This window comes from Gadus macrocephalus, chromosome 19, assembly GCF_031168955.1.
Source record: "Gadus macrocephalus chromosome 19, ASM3116895v1".
Classification (NCBI taxonomy): Eukaryota; Metazoa; Chordata; class Actinopteri; order Gadiformes; family Gadidae; genus Gadus; species Gadus macrocephalus.
The window spans coordinates 15,772,782-15,786,726 of record NC_082400.1 but is presented as its reverse complement, the minus strand read 5'-3'; the positions used below and the strand labels follow the sequence as shown (position 1 = coordinate 15,786,726).

Here is a 13,945-nt window from a genome sequence, read left to right as displayed (position 1 = left end):
CCCTTTGATTTCCTAATGGAGAGCCAACATAGTTTGGTTAGAGATTGTGTGGCCCACATTTGCAGCTGTGGCACCTCCCACACACACACGGACCAAGCAGCACGCACTGAATGCAACCATCGTGCGATGTGAGGGAGTATTTTTAGACTCGGTTCTTTTGCGCGTTCTGCGTTTCGCTCACACACCCCCACTAAGTGGATGACTTTAGACTTTGGATTTTAGAGATGAAAGATCTGCTAAAAGACGAAATGAATGTAATTGGGTTCCAGTTACCAACTATAAAGTGGGGGTGGGGACATATATATATATATATATATATATATATATATATATATATAGGTGGTAGCTGTAACCCAATTACATTTCCTATAATGACAAGAGCCTGGCCACATAAATGGCTGTACAAAAACTGGAGTGGATGGAAGGCCATCGACACGCGGCCTGGGGTCACTGAGGTGGTCCTCCGAATGTAATGGCGTTGGACGGCCCGCAAAGCCCTTTCTCAGTCGCACTCCCCTTTCTGCCGACCCAAGCGCCGCCGTATCTTGTCCTGTGATTCGAGAGCAGAACTGAAAATGCTATTACGCTGTTACCCCCCTCACCCCTCACCCCCCCTCTCCCCAGGGAGGGAGGGTGAGGGTTAGACGTTGGACACGACAGGGTCTCTAGGAGGGGATGAAAAACAGGACCCCCCCCCCTGACCTTCCCGGCCCCCTGTCTGCCTTCATCACAGGCAGGGAATGAGGCGACCCGGCCCCGTCGGCCCCACAGGGGGCGCCGCAGGTTAATAGGGTCCCGGGGAGGAAAACGCATGACGGCACAGAAAAAGTGACAACCAAGGAGAAGAAGATGAAGAAGGTGGAGAAGAAGAAGGCGAAGGAAAAGAAGGAGGAGAAGGAGAAGGAGAATAAGAAAGAAAAGGGGAAGGGGAAGAAGAAGGAGAATAAGAAAGAGAAGGAGAAGGAGAAGACGACAACAATGACGGAAGAAGAAGAAGAGAGAAGAGGAAGAAGGAGAAGAAGAAGGGAGAAGAGGAAGAAGAAGAAGAGAGAAGAGGAAGAGGAAGAGGAAGAAGAAGAAGAAGACGAAACAGGAGAAGAAGACGACAACGACAGAAGAAGAGAGAAGAGAAAAGACAGAAGAAAGAGAAGAAGAAGAAGAAGAAGAAGAAGCAGAAGCAAAAGACGAGGAAGAAGAGCAAGAGGAAGAAGAAGAAGAAGGAGAAAGAATACATTTTGATAACTCCCCTCCCCCCTCCACCTCGGATGTCTTAGAAGGAACAAGACGCGAGGGAAAGGATGTCATGGGGGGGGGGGGGCAGCCTGACGCTACCACACACATAAAGGTCAGGTCAAACTCTGGGACCCCGGGCCCCCAGTGCTGCTGGTGGTCTTGTGAGAGCCGTGTGCATGCAGACATTCACGCATACTCTCACACACAGCTTCAAACACACGCTCGCTGACACGCACACACACACACACACACACAGAGAAACACAGACACGCACATGCATGAACACACCCGGAAAAACCCCCCACAGATTCATAGCGAGACATGCAGATGCACGCACGACACACACACACACACACACACACACACACACACACACACACACACACACACACACACACACACACACACACACACACACACACACACACACACACACACACACACACACACACACACACACACACACAGATACGCACACGTATGAACACACACAACCATACAAAAAACGACACAGATCAAAGACAGACATGCAGATGCACACACCAACACACACATGTTCATACACACATGCACGAACACACGCACACACACCCGCCCCTATGCCCCTGATAACCAGTGATCAATGGCTTTGCGTCCGGCGCGTATTGCATGAAAGAAGCACGGCTGCACAAGGCCACGTCTCCTGTGGGTCTCTGAAGACGCGGGGCTACAAATCACCCCCCCCACATGTACACACGACTCGCACTCTAATGGGACATAATGAATATGAATTATGAGAAGGCAACGGGAATGGGGGGAAAAGGCCCCATTTTACAAGTGAGCGATCTGACGGCAGTAAAAGCCAGCTTTATTGGGAGAGACGGCTGTAGTAAACACATTGAGGGAGGTGGGGGAGAGAGAGAGAGAGAGAGAGAGAGAGAGAGAGAGAGAGAGAGAGAGAGAGAGAGAGAGAGAGAGAGAGAGAATAGAAAGGGAGAGAGGTGAGAGGGAGAGGGAGGGAGAGAGAAATAGAAATAGAGAGAGAGGGAGTGGGAGAGAGAGAATAGAGAGGGAGAGAGAGGCGAGAGAGGCGAGAGAGAGAGAAATGATCTGTGACCAGCACAAAACACAGAATGGCGGGGGCTACAAGCCATGTGCACTCATACACACACACACACACACACACACACACACACACACACACACACACACACACACACACACACACACACACACACACACACACACACACACACACACACACACACACACACACACACACACACACAGAAGCCGGCACACAACAATTTATATTCATCCCTCTATGAATTTGCCAATTTCCTTGGAGACCCAACACACACAAACAAAAACACACGCACACATGCGAGACAATTAGCTCCTTGACAATATCAACAACATTTGATTTCAGCCTTGATTGTGAAAAACAAACACACACTTGAATAATCAGAAGCAAGCCACTCAAATAATAGCGCTTTCACTGTCCTTCTCCTAACACTCAATTATCCAAAACTCACCTTGGAGAGAGCGAGCCAGAGAGAGAGAGAGTGAGCGAGCAAGAGGGAGCGAGTGGGAGATAGACGATCCCTTTCAGAGTATAGCGACGTGAGTAGCAGGTTGTACAGCTAGCGTCGACGGCAGGCACTACGAAAAGAGTGCCTTCGCCGAATTCCCGTGTATTGATTTATAGGAGTAAGTGACCCCTCACCATGAATGGCCGTCTATTATAAGAGTCTCTGCTACGCCTACTGCCCTCACATTGGTCACAATGGCATGTGTGTGTGTGTGTGTGTGTGTGTGTGTGTGTGTGTGTGTGTGTGTGTGTGTGTGTGTGTGTGTGTGTGTGTGTGTGGGGGGGGAAGCATCATTGCCATACCTGCAGTAAGAGGCCGAGTCCCCACACTTTGCCAAATTTAAATAAGGAACGGCAAGGCTACACTCACTCTGCACGTGATCGGCCACACTCCCCCCCCCCCCCCCCCCCCTCCCCCACAGCCTAGGCCCTAGTCCTGGTCCAACCTGCTTTCCACAACCTTGTCCTTTTTTGTTTTACACGATGGAAACACGAGACAAAAAAGGGTGCTTTTGTTCGAAAAACGTGTCCAAGGGAGCATTTAAACCGTGTGAACAGGTGGGTCTTTGATTCGTTAGGGTGGGTGGTCTTTCTTTTGTGCGTAGGGTTTTATGGAAGTAAACCGGGGTCGACTCCGGTTTACTCGGCTCAGGTGTTGACATTCATGACATGTCCCCGCCCGGCGCCCATGCAAACTGCCGATATTCTGCCGCCGCCGCGGTGAATCCCTGATTTGTCACACTCACAAACGCCCCAAGACACCGCGTTCAACCCAAACCCTAAATCTCAAACTAACGGCGGCTAAGGGGCCGATACAACACTGACAACTTGTTCCCCTAGCGCTTATTAAACGAAATGCATCCTCCGAAGCCCCCCCCCCCCCCCCCTTTCTCCAAAGACAACAACATTCACTCGAGGTTCACGTCAGGTGTGGAAGGCCGTACGCGAGCCCCCATAATTGTTTAATCATGCGTTTTATGGGACAAAGAGACCCACATTTGCTAGGGATGTTTCCGGTGCACTGATAAAGCTTCTCACAAGCTGTGCATACCCGATGAGCACCCACGCACACGCACACGCGCACACACACACACACACACACACACACACACGCACACGCACGCACACACATTGTGGGCTTTGGCAACACACCACTAATCACAGGTGGATCTATAGGCCTGACCCAGGACCATTGGCAGCGCGCTGTGTGTGGATGAGCGGCCATGGAGGTGGTTGATGGAGGAGGTGGAGGAGGTGGAGGTGGAGGTGGAGGAGGTGGAGGTGGTAGGTAGAGGGGTGAGGTGGTGCTGCTGCAGTCTGTCTCTCTAAATCAGTCTGACCTTGCAGTGCGCCGCCATTAAACGGGGAGATGTGGGCACGCGTGTACCTTGGCACAAATAGATGTGGTGGGGCCCATAAAAAATAAAAATGGGCTGCGTTGTTGGGGTCTTGTGTGTGTGTGTGTGGGGGGGGGTCTGTGTGTGTGTGTGTGTGTGTGTGTGTGTGTGTGTGTGTGTGTGTGTGTGGCTAGGTAGGTGTACGTGATGCTGTTCATGTGTGTGTGTTGAATTACCCTGTTTAGTAGGTGCAGAAAACGAATTTGCATGCAACGCTATCAGTGTTTGTCGATGAACATATGAATGAAGCCAGACAGACTAAAGCACACACACACACACACACACACACACACACACACACACACACACACACACACACACACACACACACACACACACACACACACACACTAACACACACACACAGATAAACACGCATAGTCATAAACATGCACACATAAACATGCACACACACTGACAACTATGCACACATGCAAACATGCGACACACACACACACAGACACACAAAAACAACAATCCATAGCACACATTAACACACATGCACACTAAGATAAGTGTTACCGCTAATGGAAAAGGAACACACAGACTGCCATCATCCCCCCACACATATAGACACACACAAACTCTCACACACACACACACACACACACACACACACACACAGACCAAAGAAGTGGTCTACTGAGCAGGAATAATCACAACGCATTGTTCCATGATCCAAATAACTTTCACACAGCTGAGTGCTCTGAGGGAGACAAAGAAATGTGATACTGTCACAGAATGCATTCCTCCATGAGCTCAGAGGGTCCCTGCGGACGCAGGTAGACACATGACAAACACATCACCACTGACGACAACAACAGAAACAAAAACCAAGATGATACCGCCCTTTGAAGCGCTTTACAGTTGGGTTTGGGAGATGAACCAAGCAGGAAGTGATGGGAAAACCTCAGCACGGCTCTTAAGAGAATATCAAGGACTTAATAAGAGCTACTTTTTAAAAGTTTACACCAGAAAGTTGTCTCTTTTAAACCATAAATAAACCCTGTGGGTTGCGGTTTCCCAAGAGTTTCTATTGGTTGTTATTTTGACATTGTTAGGTATTTGGTTTTTAATACATGCCATCTGGTAGGAGGCAACGCTGTCTGTGACTTGATGAGTTTTTGCCGATTTTATTTGGAAAAAAAGGCGCATGGGCTGCCAAATACAAGAAGGATTTCACAAATCTTCCATTGTCTAAATAAACTTTCATTAAGTGCACTGGGGAGAGGAGTTGCCATTGAATTGGCCTAGGATTAACCTCTGACCTTTCCCAGTGGTACATGCAGGCTGTCTGAGAGGGAACGTCTCTCCAGCAGTTAGGAGTTTATCTCAAATGGAAACACTAATATGATTTATTTGGCTTGATTTGATTTATTCATTGGATTTGGTTTACTTTTTTGTGGCTAAAGAATGTCCGGACATTTTCATGATACTGGCGGAATATTGGTAGCATTTTAGATGAAAATGTGAATCACACATTTTGTAATTATTTCGTACATTTGTAACCATGACGTTAACAGCATACAGTACAAAACATCTGTTATCATTGCCCATGTGCCAGTGATATATGCCATTTCTTTATAAAATATTGAAAGAAATTGCAGTTATAAACCATCAATTTGTGGTAGGATCCCTTACCCCGATGTCTAAAGTCCTTGAGAAAGATGCCAAACATCTGATGCTAATGACGTGTATCTGAATTCAATGTATCTTGCTACTAAATTTCCAATAGTAGTTAACGGTCTTCCAACTGGGGTTTATTTTCTTCAGTGACCCCAATGGAAATAGCCCTAACAACCCCCCCCCCGCCTTCCAGTCCCACTTAGTCCGGTCCACTGAGACTTGACGAGACACACCTGTGTGCAATTAGGGGCCGCATTCACGATCACGTGCACATCGGCACACATCCTCAAACGAACGCGACCCTTGATGAAATGAATCACGACAATATACAAAAATATAGAATTCATACTTCCAATCAGCTACTACAGGAATAACCAACCAAGTGGTAGGGGCTGGTGACGGCTCCTTAATCGGCTCCTTGTCACATTATGCATTGATATGTTTCTGTAGTGCCTCCCATTTAATGTGAAAAACGAATTGCGCGATAGTTGCGTGTTCGTTCTACGATGCGCTGGGTAGTATCTGATTTAGTCGTATTAAATTATTCATGTCATGTCTGCACGTTCACACAGCATTGCAAACATGGCCTACATCGATCATGCGGATCCTCCATCATTTCTACTCTCCGTTGTTAATGTTGAATTGATGTCATCTATTTCTAATCTATGTCACGGATTTTCCAACACTTTACTGCGACGATATATCAAAACTAAGAAAAACGACTCCTGCTTGTCAGATATATGCGAGGAAGCTGGCAGACCAGAGTTCACCTCTTAGAGCCGACTCGTTAACAAACGACTCGTTAACAGACGACTCGTTAGCGAACGACTCTATAGCTATCCGCTTGTTAACAAACGACTTGTTAACAAACTAATCGTTAACAAACAACTCGTTAACAACCAACCCACCCATCACCCGTGTGTGCCTGTTGAACCCGGTCCAAACGTGCAGCTGGTCACGCCCCTCTACCACTCCCTCCACTGGCTCCCTGCATCACCCCGCACAAAGGCCTTGATGTCGGTGCTCATGCTATAGTAGCTGATCTTCACCCGCTCACATCAGATATACATAACATCTCGGTGTCCCTACGCGTCCTCTGAGGACCACTAATGAGCAGAGCCTGGCGCTGCCTTCAGACTGCATGGGAGTCGTTCTCAGCCCAGTGCTCGTTTCATCTGTTGCACCCTGATGGTGGGAAAGGCTTCCTAGCTCCCGGCGATCTTCAGAGTCCTTCCTCGAGAAACATCAGACGACCCCGTCTCTTCCGAGAACGTCTGCGAACACCGACTTGAGCACTGCGTTGTTTTTAGATCTTGTGTTGAATTGAGATCCTGTGTTCTATCGGTATAACCATAACTTAGCTAGTCATTGGACCACCACTAAAATATCTAACATCCTTCTGAAATTGTGTTTCTACTACTGCACCCTTTCCAGTTGTTTCGTAGGAACTTTGCTGTGCAGAATCTTTTTGGAGTTATTTATATTTTGGTTGTAGTTATGTGTTGTTTGAACAGATAACTTAACAACTAACTACAAACTAGAGAAACTGGAACCAGTGTTTAGTTGCAAAACACACAGCAGAAAGCAGTGAAACGGTGTGTGTGTGTGTGTGTGTGTGTGTGTGTGTGTGTGTGTGTGTGTGTGTGTGTGGGTTGCTCACTGCAATGCTTGGTAACATTTGGACTTAAGTTTCACAGATCAAGGCAACAAGGCGGTTGAAAATGATGAACTCAAGCTCATCTTGACATTTCTGGGTGTGGAAGATGTCCCCCTGGCTTTTGTCGCTAGGCAGGATGGCAGACTGTCATTATCTCTTCACACTCCTGCTAGCACCTCAGGTGGAGGAGGACGAGGAGAGGAGAAGAAAAAGGCAGAGGAAGAGGAGTCTTAGGAGGTGGGTGAGGAGGAGGAAGAAGAAGAAGAGGAAGGGGAAGAGGAGGAGGAGGAGGATGATGGAAGGAATGAAAAGGATGAGTATTGGCAGGGAGGAGGGAGAAACAAGAAGATGAAACAGAATGCTCTGGGGAAGAAGGATTTTGACCTGCAGAAGAATCAATGACCTGCTGAAGACTGGGTCGAGGAGGGGGAGATGGGAGGAGGGGGATTAACCAACAGTAAACCACATCTACGAGCATTCTGTGGTTCTGTGTTTTGGATGTATCTGCAGCTGTAGGGGCTGAAACGGTTGTCTCTCTGTTCCTACGGTGATGGGGCCGGTCGCTATGGGAGAGCCTGAATAAAACACAGCAATTAGAAAGGATGAATGATGATTTAGGGACTCAAAACAACAAGAAAAAGTTGCTATTGAGTCACAACAGTGAGAAACTTTGATGAAACGCACGGTTTTCTCATCAACTCCCAAATCCTCCCAATGCCAGAACGCTCATTTGGATCCACACAAGAAAATGTATTTCCCTTTCTTGGCAGAACGAGGTGTACATAGACTGAAGTAATGCGTCTAAACCATCCCCTGGCAACAACAAGTGTCTCCTGTCTGCGTCTGATGACAGGCGTAGGCTGGCACTGGCGGGCCGATGCAAATGAAGATGCAGTATTAATATAATTGAATGTCTCCTCCTCCCTGTCTAAATCTTGGTCTTGACACTGTGTGTTTCTCATTTTAATGTGATTGGGTTGTAATGAGTTCGCTGTGCCCCTCACACTGATGGTGTAACCTGGTTCCCCCCTAGCCCTCCCCCACACACACACACACACACACACGCACACGCACACACACACACACACACACACACACACACACACACACAAGCTTGCATTTGCGACACATGCAGAATTAAAAACATATATATATAGGACGCAAATATAAACACAAAGGCACATACAATGTGTAATAAAATACACACATTATATGCGCATGCATGAACATGGCTACACATGTACACACACTTTATGCACATTCCTGCATAAATGGCTACACATGTACACCCCCTCCCCCCCACATTGACAGCTTCTCTCTTTGACAACACGCACGCGCACACACACACGCACACGCACACACACTTTCCACAGCACTGACGGTGGGTGACAAGAGCACTTAGGGTGGCAGGGCCGAGGCGTTGAACACACACACACACACACACACACACACACACACACACACACACACACACACACACACACACACACACACACACACACACACACACACACACACACACACACACACCGTGTCTGCTAATGTCGCAGCGTAAAAGCTCCTGCCAGGAAGTATTAAGTCGTTAAGCTAAGACAACACTTTCCAGCCAACAGTAATCACAGGGATCTCAAACCCCGTTCACCCGAGCATTGCTCCAGTACCTCTTCATTCGGAGGCGGATTGGGCCTATCACGGGGAGTTTGATCGGTGACGCTTTCATTACGGACGGTTTTGTTGGGTTTCCATGATTGGAAACGCCACTTAGCGCCGACTCTCGTTCACGGTCATGACTCATTTAAAAAGAGTTTGGAAGCATGACTCTAATAAATCCACATGCCTATTAAATTCAGCCCCAATACTTAAATAGTTGCTTTCCCTTGGTGAATAGCTGTACCGGACTGATTATCGGGGATAAATCCATCATTAAGCTAAGAGCAGCTTCCACCACTAACCTGGCACTCAGCGGGTGAGTTCAGTGGCGACCTCACGACAGACGAAGTCGACAGAGGATTCTATGTTTTCAATTAAAAGTTTTCACACATTCTCACCGGCGGCTGACACATTGTTTTCCTTGGTTCCAGCACCTTTGTGAAGATGTACGTCTAACTCTCCTCTCCCCCTCCTCTCCCCCTCTGCCACCGCTCAGCGAACAGGTGCGGCGGCGGCGGCGTCTTCCTTCGGTTGACAACCCCCCCAAATCATCCACAACAAGGATCCCCTCGACACCGCCTCGGTGGGACGGATCTCAAATCCCACTCGCTCTCCCCATCTCCCTAAGCTGTCCTTAACAATTTCCACCAATATAAATGAAGAAGAGGGAAAAGGAGAGAGAGGAAGACAGAGAGAGAGGGGGGGAGTGAGAGAGAGAGAGAGAGAGAGAGAGAGAGAGAGAGAGAGAGAGAGAGAGAGAATACGAGAAAGAGAGAGAGAGTACGAGAGAGGGAGGTAGAGAGAGAGAGAGAGGGAGGGAAAGAGAGAAAGAGAGAGAGAGAGGGGGGGGAGAGAGAGAGAACGAGAGCGGGAATACGAGAGAGAGTGAGAGTGAGAGAGAGAACGAGAGAGGGAGAGAGAGAGAGCAGGAGAGAACGAGAGCGAGAGCGAGAGAGTGTGAGAGGGACTCTGTGTTGACCTAAAAACTCAACTCCTCCAAAGGTTTTTCCTACTCTCTGTCAGTTGATACTGGGCCTCCGCTATCAAATATTAAGCGAGAAAGCTGTGCTCCCTCCAACACTGTAAAATGGCCGGGTGGGAGAGGAAGCAAAGGTTGCTCCTTTGATACGCATTCCAAATGCTTCCTGTACCACAGAGCTTGTCATACTGAGAGAGAGAGAGAGAGAGAGAGAGAGAGAGAGAGAGAGAGAGAGAGAGAGAGAGAGAGAGAGAGAGAGAGAGAGAGAGAGAGAGAGAGACTGACTTACTCACCATATGCAAGCATATGATTATAGAGCAATGGAAGCCATTCCATGTGATAGATGCTGGATGAAATGGTCTTCCTCTACTCTGGCATCATGGGAGCCCATTTGCATTTGTATGATCATACCACACACAATAGATAATCTGACCCACATACACATGGGCAATTTCACCACACACCAGTGACTTAAGCCCTCGAACCCAATTTGACAAAGTCATGCAGCATTGGTGTGGGTCTTTTTGGTCGCAGGCTATTTGGGAATATGTTTCCTAGGCCCGGTGTTGCTCGTCAGTGATTTGAAACAGTCTCGGTAAAGAAAAAAGAAAAAGAAATCATGAAAGTACTCGAGGAACGCATGTCGCTGAGGTGGTTAGCTAGTCAGATCATTAGAGTCTCACAGAGCTCCCCCTCTCCGCTGGATTTCTTAAGATGATCGCCAGAGGTGCAGTAACACCGTCGTCCACAGGGGGGTGTCGTTTCTGCCTTGCTGTGCTGCTAAAAAAAACAACCCCTGCGTGCGGGCCGAGAGAAGGAGAAGAAGAAGAGGACTTGATGACGGCGCTTTCAAATAACAGGCCTTGTAAACATGTCGGTGACAGTCGTTAAAGATAATAATGAAAACTGGGGTGCCAAGAGCAAGGAGCAATCAATCCAGTTTTCTAATACACAGAGGGAAGGAGGGAGAAGGAGGGAGACCGTGGACGGTGGGGAGAGTTCCAGTAACTGCAAAATACAAATTTGATTTCCCATCACCAGAGTAGAACGCTTTTTAATGGTGCCTCTCTGACAGCCGTAATGGCCCTCCTCCTTCATGTCTGCAATTATTGTTCTTCAGGTTTTAATTGCGTTGCTTCGGAAAGCGACGCTGCTGTCACTCATACAGGTGTGCTGTAGCTGCTGTCTGTCACTCGGACCTGACTGACAGAGACACACACACACACACACACACACACACACACACACACACACACACACACACACACACACACACACACACACACACACACACACACACACACACACACACACACACACACACACACTTCACTCATGCTGTATCGTCTGGCAGGGCAGTGTTTGATCATGCCCTGGCGCTGTCGATAAGGCAACAGTGATTTTGATCCATCCCATTTTTCAGTAAGGTAGCACGCTGTCAAAAGAATCACGTCTGCATCCTTCTATACGGAAGTGGAGCCATGGTGGGGAAGTGGAGCCATGGTGGGGACCTTACCCAGAAATAGAGGCATGTAATACACACAACACTTTGTGGTGTTGAAGTGCCGAAAATGTTAAGCTATCCTGATGATAAACGCGATGGTATAGCGGAAATGGTAAGCTTATCGATGGAACGTCGCAAATTTGGGGCTCTTGTTCCCCTATGGGTACTGCTAGAATCATTATGAAATATTTAAGTCAATTTGTTTATGGTTTCGTTGACAGTCCCCTTTGATTAACTGTACAATAAAATGACCAGCTTTAGTCTATTTGGCAAATTTCCAGCTGTAGCCCAATACATAAGTATCAACCAAATTATAGGGGACGCGCAAACCAAGGTTTCTTAAGACAACTGTATTTATTTGCGTCCATCTATTAATACCAACGTTACCCACGACATATAGACACATTCACAGTATTCTAACTGTCCTCCCGTTCCAAAAATAGTTGTGAACGTGCGAAGGAGGCGCTCTGTTAGAAATGGAACGGAGAAATCTATTGGCCGACGCGAGGAGACATTGACTATTTTGCGACAGCTGCGTACCTGCGTGACATTTGAGGAGAGCTTCCATGTTACCGCCCATCCAACCGGCAGCAGCCCATCAAATTGACCTATCGGCTCTCCGACGTGGCGAGGCTGCCTCGATAACGCCCCGTGTGCCCTGTCAGGGGGATTCACGGTGTTGGGTGCGTGGGTGGGTGGGTGGTGGGGGTGCAGGGGGGGGGTGGTGCAGGGGGGGGGGGGGGTACACGGCCCAGGGTTCACTGAGGGCCATTCTTCAAACAACAGCCGCTGTATCTCTGCCAAGAATCTCCAATACAGCCGTGACAGGCCTGACCCCGGGTCAAACAACCAACCCACTCACCCCCCTCCCCACCCCTCCCCCCCCCCCCCCTCCCCACCCCCCCCCTACACAGCATACATACAGACCGTCCCTACCCCCCCCCCCCCCCCATCCCCGAAAGAGAGAGAGAGAGAGAGAGAGACAGCGAGCGGGAGGGATAGAGATACATGGGGTGATGATATAAAAGGCAGGGGAAGCTGAGGGAAGTGTTTGTAGTGAGAAAGAGATTGCTCGTGACAGGATGAGAAGAGGGGGTACATGAAGTTGTGAAGAAGGTATGAAGGAAGTCGGAAGCAGCCTTGGCGCTGTCAGCTGGAGGCAAACTGAATCAACATGTTGAGCAGAGAAGGTTTAATGAGGTTGAAGGAGGGAAAATAACAATCCCATCACGAACATTTCTGTCGACGTTTCTAATTTTGCTAGCATGCCTCAAACCAGACGTCTGAAAAAACGTCTTCCAACATTTGTGGATTTGCAAACATTTCTGCTCCCTTTTTGTGTTTGCTAACATTTATGTTCTTGTGTTTGCCAATTATCAATGAACACTTTAGCATTTCTGTCTTTGCTAGCATGCCTCCTTCCTCGCTAACATGCTAACGTGAGCTAGTTGGGTAGGCCCATATAAGGCCGCAGGAACCAGTTTACAAACTATATTAAATCCCCTGAGTTTATGTGCACACTTAAGTGGCAAAGAAATATACACACAATTATTAATTATTATTATTTAATAAACTAAACACATATCGAAATACCAACCATAAAGTGTAGAGGATTATATTGAGTTTTCATAGCCTCCCTATGGAAAAATATGTTTTTAACGAACGCACAACAAACAAGGTTTCACTGCAGGCAGAAATGCGTAAGGTGCGAGCTTATTAACTTATAACCCTGAACAAATTGCTGATCCGTCTGCAAGAGATCAGCCTTGTAGCATTTTAGAGCAAAAACTTAATCATATAACTTTGTTTTTTGGAATGTAATGCAGATGGAGGTGTAAGGACACGGACACAGATAGTGGTGGGCATCAATCCAAGCACACAGAGGCTATTAGCAGGCTAGGCTGCATTTAACAGATTTATTGTATTCTGATTGGCCGGGGCGATGGCCAATTAGAAATGTACTCAGAGGTGGCCACAGTCACAGCCAGACATCCTTACGGGAGAAGGAAAACTGTGTGGGCAACCCTGAGCCCATTGTTTTCCTGTTACATGTGTGCATATCACACACTCAGAGCTACCTGCCCTGAGTGTTACATGCACATACATGGACACAAACAGACACACACACAGAAGTAATCACCTTGTCTCTGGCTATTATGCACACACACACACACACACACACACACACACACACACACACACACACACACACACACACACACACACACACACACACACACACACACACACACACACACACACACACGGCCCACTGTGTATCTGTGACGATGTTAATTGAGGAGTTGAGGAGTGCTAAGCCTCCACTGAT

General features: G+C 47.8%; 1 protein-coding gene across 1 annotated transcript in view; it reads right to left on the bottom strand.

Annotated features, from left to right (window-relative positions):
- The window catches only part of tnni4a (troponin I4a), a 7,922-nt gene extending 4,971 nt beyond the window's left edge, over positions 1 to 2,951 (bottom strand). The window contains exons 1-2 of the mRNA XM_060039035.1: positions 2,748 to 2,951; positions 1 to 12 (exon numbers count right to left, since the gene is read on the bottom strand). The exon at positions 1 to 12 is cut by the window's left edge and continues 28 nt beyond it. The gene's annotated coding sequence lies outside the window, so the exon portion shown is untranslated. The remainder of the gene's footprint in view (positions 13 to 2,747) is intronic.
- Positions 2,952 to 13,945: the final 10,994 nt, after the last annotated feature.